The sequence below is a fragment of the Emys orbicularis genome, chromosome 12 (genome assembly GCF_028017835.1).
Source record: "Emys orbicularis isolate rEmyOrb1 chromosome 12, rEmyOrb1.hap1, whole genome shotgun sequence".
Classification (NCBI taxonomy): domain Eukaryota; kingdom Metazoa; phylum Chordata; order Testudines; family Emydidae; genus Emys; species Emys orbicularis.
In genome coordinates, this window is record NC_088694.1 from 39289313 (window position 1) to 39299867 (window position 10555).

The following is a 10555-nucleotide window of genomic DNA, read 5'->3' on the forward strand; positions in this document are numbered from 1 at the left end:
TGGATGGCTATATGAATCTGCAGAGACAACAAAGGCAGTAGACATGGGTATGTCCCCTGAGGAGCCTGTTGGCCTATAAATTTCTCACAAATGTGAAATCACACATCTCAGATGTTATAGATAAAAACCTGCATAGAGACCCACACCCTTATGACTGGGTTAGTCACATATTCTGGCTAAGAGGTGTACAGAAATATAATTAGAACTGCATAACTTTTTGTCAAAGGCCTAATACTGATATCATTCTCTCTGAGGTCCAATGACCTGGATCCTGTTTTTTCAGAGCAGGAAGATGGGGTTTTACCTAGAGCTGGCTGACATTTTTTCAACAACAAACAAAAACCCTGAAAAATATGATTTTGACAAAAAAAAAGAAGGAAAAAGTTGAAAAAAGTGAGGGGAAAAAATAGGAAAATTTGGGAGTAAAAATACCTTATTGTTGTTTAAAACTTTTTGTCCCAATAGAAAAGTCTGAAAAGGATTTAAAATGTGAGAAGTGTTAATTTCGCTCACATTTCATACCTTTAAAAATCTCTTCCCCTTTTTGATATTGGGGTGAAAAAGGAAAATCGGTAAAATGTGAAAGTGAGTTTTCCCCATTTTGTCTCATTTTTTCCCTCTTTTTCTTTCACTTCAGCACGTTTATTGCTCCACAGAGTCCAGGTCTCTCTCTTCAGAAGTACTTATCCTTTTCATTTGCCCCTTACTTATCTTTATCAGTTTCCATGTTTACAAGGAATACCCCAATGTCAACTGCACCCAAATCCCTCTAACAGGAAGAGGATCCCAAATAAAGCTAATGTTGGCCATGCTTAATCTACACTCACGAGTAGCAAATTCAACTACTTTGGGCATCTAACCAAGAAAGGTCTATCACGATCCAATAGCTGGAAGTTGAAGCAGACTAGAAATAAGGCCTAATTTTTTTTAAATGAGAGTAATTAACCATTGGATCCCCCTACCAAGGGTCATGGCAGATTCTTCATCACTGACAATTTTTAAATCAAGACAGGATGTTTTTTCTAAAAGATCTAATCTAGGAATTGCTTTAGGAGAACTCTAGGTCTGTTTTGTACAGGAGGTCAGATTAGATGGTCACAATGGCTCCTTCTGGCCTCTGAATCTATGACTGATTTGAACCGTTCATGGTAGTGAGTGCTATACCCTGGAGATAAGTGCTTTTGGAATCAAGCTCTGAACATACATTCTGGATTTTCATAAAGGCCTACACGAGTTCAGTGAGCAACACCTAATGAAATTCAGTTAGATCTGGCTGCCTAACTCTCTTACTATCCTTTGAAATTCCCAACCAGGATTCTGCCCACTCACCCTTACAATGAGTAACTCCTGACTCCAGTAGTTCTTCTGACCTAATATCTCTACTCAGACATTAAGGTCCTACTCCGTGAGAAGGATGATGGAAGATTCTGGTGCTTGAAGAATTTCAAGTAAAACATACTTTATTAATTGAAGCTGAAAATAAAAATTAAAATGTTAAGTGTGACAGTGAAATTGGGAATCAAAAAGAGAAAGGATATGAGGAAGGCCACAAAACAAATGCAGAAAATTCTGTAGGGGGAACACTCAATGAAGGAAAATACTAGATCTTCAAAAAAATGGAAAAACGTTATTTCTCAGAAATTTTGTAAATGTGTTTTGTTCTGTTTTGATCAGTTAATAGGATTGTTGGTGTGTTTCAAAATTTGAAATTTTGAACCATAAAGAAAAATTTGAAAAAAATCCCAAGAATTTTTTGCATTTTTTCACCAATTCCAGGGAAAACAATTTTTTTTAAATGAATACAAGTATAAGAAAACAATTTTTTTTTATAAATCCTGTTTCCCCTGTCCAGTTTCACCACTTTTCTGCCAACACTAATGCAGATGACTAATATTATTCCCCAAAATAGTCCAGTTGACTTCTGAAATATCAATAAACACTTGTTTTTTTTCTGTTTTATGAGTACAGTAGAACCTCAGAGTTACGAACACCAGAGTTATGAACAGACCAGTCAACCACATGCCTCATTGGGAACCAGAAGTATGCAGTCAATGTTCAGGTATAAACTTTTGAAAGAACAACTATGACATTTTGTTCAGTTACGAACATTTCCAACCTGTTCCCAAGGTGTTCGTAACTATGAGGTTCTACTGTACAAGGCAAAACACTGTCCATTGAAACTTAATGAGTCTGCTCTCAGTTATTTTGGTGTAAATCTAAGCTGGCTTCCCAAACAATGAGGTTGCCCCGTGGCTAGTATATCAAATTAAATTCCTCATCGCACAAGTTCTATTTCTGGTTGTCTCATTTCTCTATCTCTAAAACAGGGCTATTGTTTGTTTTGGCCGATATTTTTGAAACCTCAGGCACAAATGCACAAAAATACACATCTGTGTGCACACACAACTATACATAGGAAGACTTAGGGGCACACTGACTGATAGGAAGACCTAAGCAAAAATGTGTTACCTTTCACACACAAACAAAGCAAAAGTGCAATTTACGAACATAGATAAAAGCATACATGTACACGGGGTCAGAGACACTACACACACACACCAATACATATACATTGCACATGCTTCCTAAAACATATGTATAGACAGGTGCAAAGATACTGTTGCAGGACCTGTAACACAATCACAGCCAGACTCACAAATATACCCCTCCCACTGCAAATGTACTTTCATTTTTTCTAACACACACATTTGTTATAAATATACACAGGGACTTTCACAAACACATAAACAAGCACACACAGCAATTACTGTGAAATACACCCATGGACTCACCAACTAATACCTTTGCAGAAACTCACATATTCAAACACAGGATCCCAAAGTATATCCCCATACACTCTATCTATCGATCTATCTATCGATGGTGGTGAGACATGAAAAAAGTAAGGTATAAAAATTTGGTTTCAGGTTGCGATTTTCAAAATTTCCTGAGAAAAGTTTATGCATCACATTTTTGTGAACATTGTAGTTTCAACCAATCAGAATTTTCCAATGAAAGAAACTCACAGAAAAAGTCATGACTAGCCTATACTTTAGCCTATACTTATCTATCAATCTTGAGTTGCATGTAACAGCTGCATGAAATGATGTAAAGTTTATAAACATGTGTAATCTCATTCACATGATGACAACAGGATTACTTGCATGAATTAAGTTACTCATGGGCATCAGTTTTGTAGGCTCAGGTCATGAAAGATAACTTCTTGAAGCTCAGTCAAACACGTCAGACCAGGTATTGAACTGCTTAATGGAGTTTTAGAATGACTAAGGATAAGAATATCAAAGTTACATATGCCAGGTATGGTCTCTCAGCCTCTTCTTTTGACACAGCCCAAATTATAAAGAATAATATTTTTGGTAGAGCTAACAGGGAAAAATTCTTGGTAAAATGAATAAGAGAGTTCTACCTCCTTCGGGAGCAAAGACACAATGGGAGCAAGGTTCATTAGTCCACAATTCCAGTAAGAGACATTCCTCTGCACTACACTCTTTGGCCTCGTCCCTGCTTTGACCTCTTTTGGAAAACACATGCATGTCTTTAGAAGAACTTTCCATCAGTCTCTCCCCACTTCCCTATATACTGGTAGCCAGTCACCTCTGACGGAGTGGTAGAGCAGAGGGCACTGGTTACATTGTTGCTCATCCATTTCCCAAAGGGCATTGTTACCAATGTTAGAAACTGACTCAGTATGATACCAGGGGACTTGGTCTCATTAGCTGCATCCGAGCAGCATCAAAAACAGTTCTAGGAACTTTACAGTGACACTAGCCAAATTCAGCAGTGAGTGGAACCTTCTCACTGCCCCACAACCAGCCCTGACCCCGATGCTCCAATCACTGCTCGGGGGGGGGGGGGGGGGTTCTAAGGTTAAAACACTGCATAGGACACATGTTGTGGTTCCTTACAGTTGTATGTTATTGGAAATCTGACTGTCTGTGGGAGAGCAGTGGTGTCAGTCAAGACAAGGTCATTAAAAGCAGGTAACACACTGTTCACAGTCTTGTAGATTTTATGGTCCTGATTCAGGAAGTCACTCAAATAGGTGCTGAGCCTTTAGCACGGGACGAGTCCCACTGACTTCAATTAGACTAATCACATCCTTAAAGTAGGTTCATTTTTAAATTCTGTGATGAATTGGGGTCTATATTTGTTCTTTCTTTTTTTCCTTTCATCCCCAAGAATTATCATATGGATTGAATGCACATGCTCTGCTCTTCTTGTAGGGAAAAACTATCATGAGATCCAAATTTCATAATGGTCCTTTACCTCTATGTTGGGAGAAAATTTAATTTTCTATTCAGTCACCCTCAATTTTTGGAGGTAGTGCTCAAAATCCCCATTGCACTGGTTTGGCTCGGATCTAGAACTGCTTCAAAATACCCCCAACCCCTGTGCAAAAAATTGACATTTTTTCCATAATTTTTTTCAGCAGAACATGTTGGGGTTATTTTCTCAGAAACACAAAAAACTTGAACAGAATTTTTTTCCCCATTTCCTGTTGAAACCCCTGAAGGCAGCTTTCTAGAGGCACATTTGGTTCACAACAAGCTGGAGTGTAAATCTGTCCTGCACTAGCAGGGCCGGCTCCAAGTTTTTTGCTGCCCCAAGCAAAAACATTTTCCCGAGCCCCCCCGGCCCTGCCCCAACTCCGCCCCTTCCCCATCCCATTCCAACCTCTTCCCCAAATCCCTGCCCCCGCCTCCTCCCCCGGGCGTGCTGCATTTCCCCTCCTACCCCTCCCTCCCAGGCAAGCCTGGGAGGGAGGGGGGAGAAGCGGAGCGGTGGCGCGCTCTGGGGAGGAGGCAGAGGTGGAGCGGAGGTGAGCTGGGGGGGAGCGGTTCCTCTGGCCCCCCAGGGTTACTTCCTGCAGCCCTCCCCATGCCCCCCACCGCCGCAGCTCACCTCCGCTCCACCTGCTCCCTGAGCACGCCGCCACCGCTCTGCTTCTCCCCGCTCCCTCCCAGGCTTGCTGCAAAACAGCTGATTCACGCGGCAAGCCTGGGAGGGAGGGGGGAGAAGCGGAGTGGTGGCGCGCTCGGGGGAGCAGGCGGCAGTGGAGCGGAGGTGAGCTGGGGGGGGAGCGGTTCCTCTGCTGCCCACAGGGTTACTTCCTGCGGCCCTCCCCGCACCCCCCACCGCCGCAGCTCACCTCCGCTCAGGGCCAGCTCCCGGCTTTTTGCGCCCCAAGCAAAAAAAAAAAAAAAGGTGCCGGAGTGCCGCCCCTTGAAAAGTGCTGCCCCAAGCACATGCTTGGAGCACTGGTGCCTAGAGCTGGCCCTGTGCACTAGCCTCCTGCACAGTAAGTGTCCATGTAGAACCTTCTGGGGTGCATTAAAAGTTCTACAGTGTGCTTCAACTCATTTCTAAGCAGGGTGAATGAGTGAATGAAAAAATGCACCAAAAAGAGTTTGTCAGATTCATTCAACAACCTTCCCTTAAAAGGGAGAAGAGAAAAGGGGCAGGGGGGACAAAGGAGAGAAGAAAAGGAGAAGAAAAGAAGAGAAGAGCAAAGGAAAAGAGGGGAAACAATGGAAAAGGTAGAAAGAGGCAGGGAAAGAGAGAAATTCAATAAAAAATGAAAAAAGAAGAGAGAGAAAAGTCAAAAAGGTCAGAAGACAGAGAGAAAATAAAATAATTGTTACAGTGCTCTGAGTGAACCAGCTCCAGGTGTCCGGCATTGAGCCTTCATCTTTCTGGGTTGGACTCCTGTGATTCTCCCTTTCCCAGACCAGAGTCCCTAGGCTGAAACACCCTGTGCATCAACCCGGATTACTCAGCAGGTCCAACTGAACTCAGTACCAGGACATGTCATCTCAGGGAGCTGTGACCAGTGGTGAACACAGTGTCCCAAAACAGCTGCCTTAAAACAAAGTATTTTTCAACCTGAACAGTAGGAGTACAAAACACTAGAGAAAATTATTAAGACAACAAAAGGCCTACACACATGTTTATCTTACCTAAAGACTTTCCTACCCTTGGCAAAGCCCTTTGGGAGGCTACGCTTCCTTGAGGAACCCCCAAACACTGAATGTCTGGGTGGGTGGGTGGGGGTTGTTTCTCCACCCAAACCCTCTCACCAAACTAGCCTTTCCTCTATTCAGGGAGTGTGTCTCTTTAATCTCTCTCAGTCTTTGATCTCCCTCCCTTCATAGTGGGAGGGGTTCAGTCTTGGGAAAACTGGTCTGGCAGGCCCACCATGGGTTGGGGAAGGATATCTCAGTTAATTGTCCTTAGTGTTTGCTGAGGAGTTCTTAACTGGGCTGTCCTCCATCTACCGGGTAGTTTCCTGACCACCCAACTATAGAATTAGCCCAACATATGAATACAAAAACACCTTTACAATATTCAGACAAACAGATCATAGTGTTTGCATGAATTACTACAGGCAACTCCAAATCTATCACAACAATATGGGTTTTTAAATTTTTTTTTTACAAGTTAGAAAGAAATATTTTTCTGTCCATCACCCTTCCCACGACTTCCTTTACCTCCTTATTCCTCAGATCAAAGGGTTCAACATTGGGCACACCACCATATAGAACAAGGAAAGCAGTTTGTCCTTGTCGAGTGAGTAGCTAGATTTGGGCCTCAGATATGTCATGATGGCAGTTCCATAGAACAAAGTGACCACGATAAGGTGGGGGGAGCAGGTGGAGAAGGCTTTGCTCCTGCCCGTGGCTGATGGAATACTGAGGATCGCATGGAGGATACGGACGTAGGACACCAGGATGAACAGGAAGGGGACCATGATAAAGGTGACAGCTACTTCATTACTGTAGGTGTCTGCGCAGGCCAGATTCAGCAGTGGGGGCAGGTCGCAGAAGAAGTGGTTGACACTATTAGGTCCACAGTAGGGCAGAGTGAATATGAAAGTTGTCTGCCCTAATGCCACCAGCACCCCAATGAGCCAACACACAGATGAGAACTGGAGACACACACCTCTGCTCATCATGGCCGTGTAGCGCAGAGGGCGACATATGGCCACATAAGGTCATATGCCATGGCAGCCAGCAGGGAGCACTCCGTGATCCCTAAGAAGGAGAAGAAATACTTCTGCATGGCACAGCCCAGGCAGGAAATACTTGTGTCCTTGGAGAGGAAGTTCACCAGCATCTTGAGGATGGTGGACAAGGTGTAGCCAATTTCCAGAAAGGACAAATTCTGGAGGAAGAAATACATGGGGGAGCAAAGGGCAGGGTCCACTACCGTGATTGTGATAATGACATTGCCCACCAAGGTGACGAGGTACAACACCAGCACTGAGAAGAAAAGGGAGACCTGAACCTCCAAGAATTCAGAGAAAGACATGAAGAGGAACTGTGTCACAACTGAGTGGTTCCCATTAGCCATGTCCCCCTGTTGTTTTCCAGCTACAAAGATAATAAAACCATTAATTCACAGGTTAATCTGGGAGAATCTCTCAATATACATATATATAACCAATGACAAACATTTTCAATAGTGGACACTGATTCTGGGCGCTCCCATTTTTGGACACCCAATGTAAGACCGCTGGTAGTTGATTATCAGTGGGAGTAAGACCCCTCAGCTCCTGTTGACTGGAATTAGGAAATCAAGCTCAAGGGGCTAGGTCACAAAGGGATTTAAACACCTAAGTGCCACTTTAGGTACCTAAATATCAGTATCAGGCCCTACTGGGATGCACAACCCCCCCCCCTACATTGCCCCCAAACCCTGTAGGCACCTAAACTCACTGGTCACCTAAGTTTTTACAGTAACAGCTTCCTAGGCAGCTGAGTTTCTTCCTCTGAGCATACGCGCTGTTGCCTCGCTCTTGGTGTCCAGACACCTAAGCCCCAGAATAATGCGTGAACCTGGGGAAAGGAGGCATTCCTCTGCTTAGCTCACCTGTGAGGCCTGTTTTGGTAAGCGTGCTCAGAGCTCGCCTAACTCTACAGGAAACTGCTCCTTGCAGCCCCAACTTAAGTGCAGAACTCTGAGAGTGGGTGGGGCTTAGGGACACATCCCCTCCTTGGCATCTCCCATTGGCTATCTTAGGCGAGTGGCCATGCAGCACTCTGGCTTTTGGGAATCCCATTCTTAGGTTCCTGTCTCTTTCCACTCATTGCATAGGGACACTGGGCTTTGGGAATCCCGGGGATTGTCTAGGTGCCTAAGGCCCTCTGCAAATCTAGTCCCATGTGTTCCAAATTGGGTGTCCAAAACCTGAAGCACTTAAAATCAGTGGCTAGTTCTGAGAATGTCAGCCTGGATCTCCCTGTCCTGTAACATGAGGGGAGCATTCCTCTATCTAACATAGCTTCTAGCAAGTGGCAAGAGGCTTTTTTTCAGGCATAGAACTAGGTTAAATTCAATGGGAATTGGGTAGATAACAACCTTAGATTCTGTTACCTGGGATTTACAGAACCCATAGCAGTGGTAACTTAACTGTTTCACTCCAGGCAGTGTCAGGACTAAATCAATGGGAATACGACAGTTCCATCCAATGAAAGATTAATGCACGTAAGCATGTTCTATCTAAAACTGCAGTTTATTAGATTTAAGCACACTGAGACATAAACAATAGGGTTAGGGCATACCAAATATTTATCTAAAATTTGGAATGGAATTGAGTAATTAACAGCAGGTTCACAATGGCCAGTTGTTCACCCACCGGGGAGAAAAGGTGTCAGGAAAAACACCTCTTAAGATGGCTTCAGAGCACTGCTCCAAAGTACACTATAATTAACTATAACTAACTTCTACAAAACAAATAGGTTATAGTTACCCCTGCTAAATCATCACTTTCCCTAACTTTCAATAAACTACTTATCAACAAGCATTCCTAACAATCTTAATCATAATAATACTTCTATAGCAAAGATGCCCAAATTTAAGGCTTCCATTCACTTATTTTCTTTCAGTCTCAATTATTAACTTTTTCTCTCCCCTCCTCCCATTTTGTCTAGCAGAAAGTGCAGGCTAGTTTTGACCTTGCCTCTAAAAGCCTGCTTCCAATTAACCCTATACTATGTGATGTTCTATTTTATTAATACATGGTGCTGAATGCACATAATATGATTGCAATTAGCTTGATTACATTCTGGGGTACACACACACCTCAAATCCAGGGTAAGAGTTCCTCTGAAAATTCCACCTATATGTTATAATTCTTAGTATTATTCCTTAGAATAATGCCTAGGAGAGAGGAATAACACTAAGGGAGGCTGATGCCCCGCTCTCCTAAATCACGAGCAGTCATTTACACTAGTGCAAGGTGAATGCACAATGATTCCATCTCAATCTTATCCACTCATTCCACTGGCTGGGGTGTTTGCACATCCAGTTGGTACACATGTTGCTCACATGTAAATGACTATACAAAGGTGCAAGGCAGTGGAGCCACAGGACCAAGGTGAAGAGATGCACTAACGTGCCTGGGAAAAGAGCAATAATGTAGGGGGAAACAATTACATTTAAAAATAGTCGAAGATAATCATTTTTTAAAATTTACTAGTAGTTGCGAGCTTAGTGTGTTTAGTAACACTGAAGAAACCACACCTTGATGGCTATGAGTATTTAAGTTATGTTATGTCTCTATTGAGACAGGTTCCTTTGCGCATTGAATCCTTGCAACCTAAAAGCAGCGAGCAGCGGCCCCCAGGAGCCGGCCAACAGGGCTGCTAACAGGGGAGTTTAAGTGGGAGTTTACAGGGGGAGGTGGAAGGGGAGGCAGGAGGGTGCTGCGGTCGGTGTGCTCTGTTTCCCCAGAGGCTGCAGGCAGAGACCATAGCGGCCATGAGCCAAGCAGCAGGGGACACAATGCAGATGAAAGCATGTAGCAGCTGCGGTATGTATATAGTCCTAGCAGGGGCACCTGATCAGAGGTATGTCTGTATGAAATGTCGCCTAATTGCCCTGTTAGAGGAAAAGGTCCGAGGGTTGGAGATGCAGGTAGAGACCCTGGTAGAGTTTAGAAGGGGGTTCGAGCAGCTAATGGAGCAAAGGCAAGGGGTGGCTGAAGGGGAATGCTATGGAAGCCGGGGCTATGGTCTGTGAGGGGGGAATGTCGGGGGGAGAACAAGAGCAGTGGAAGCATGTGACCGTGAGAAGCAGGCCAAGGAAAAGAAGGGCTAGTGAGGGGGAAATAGAACTCAGGAACAGGTTTGGGTGTTTGGCTAACGAGGAGGGGACGCAGCTGGTGGTAAATGATGGTGGGAGGCAGAGGAAGAAAAGAAGGGCAGCTAGTCCAATTGACAGGGGGGAGGAGTTGATGGAAACAGCATCAATACTCGGCCCCGGGAGGATACAGGATGGCAATAGGGGGACTATAAGGGAAAATAGAGACAGACAGGAGTTACAGCTGCAGGGAACAGGGGATAGATTAGTAGATTGCGCTGCCCACAGGCAAAGGCAGGTTTATGTGATTGGGGACTCCTTACTGAGGAGGTTAGACAGGCCTGTGACCAGGGCGGACCCAGAAAACAGAAGGGTGTGCTGTCTGCCGGGCGCTAAGATACGGGATGTGGACCTGCGGTTGAAAAGGATCCTAAAAGGAGCAGGTAAGAACCCC

General features: G+C 44.1%; 1 pseudogene; it reads right to left on the reverse strand.

The window, feature by feature from the left end:
* Positions 1-6452: 6452 nt before the first annotated feature.
* On the reverse strand, positions 6453-7371 carry LOC135886160 (olfactory receptor 10A4-like; annotated as a pseudogene).
* Positions 7372-10555: the final 3184 nt, after the last annotated feature.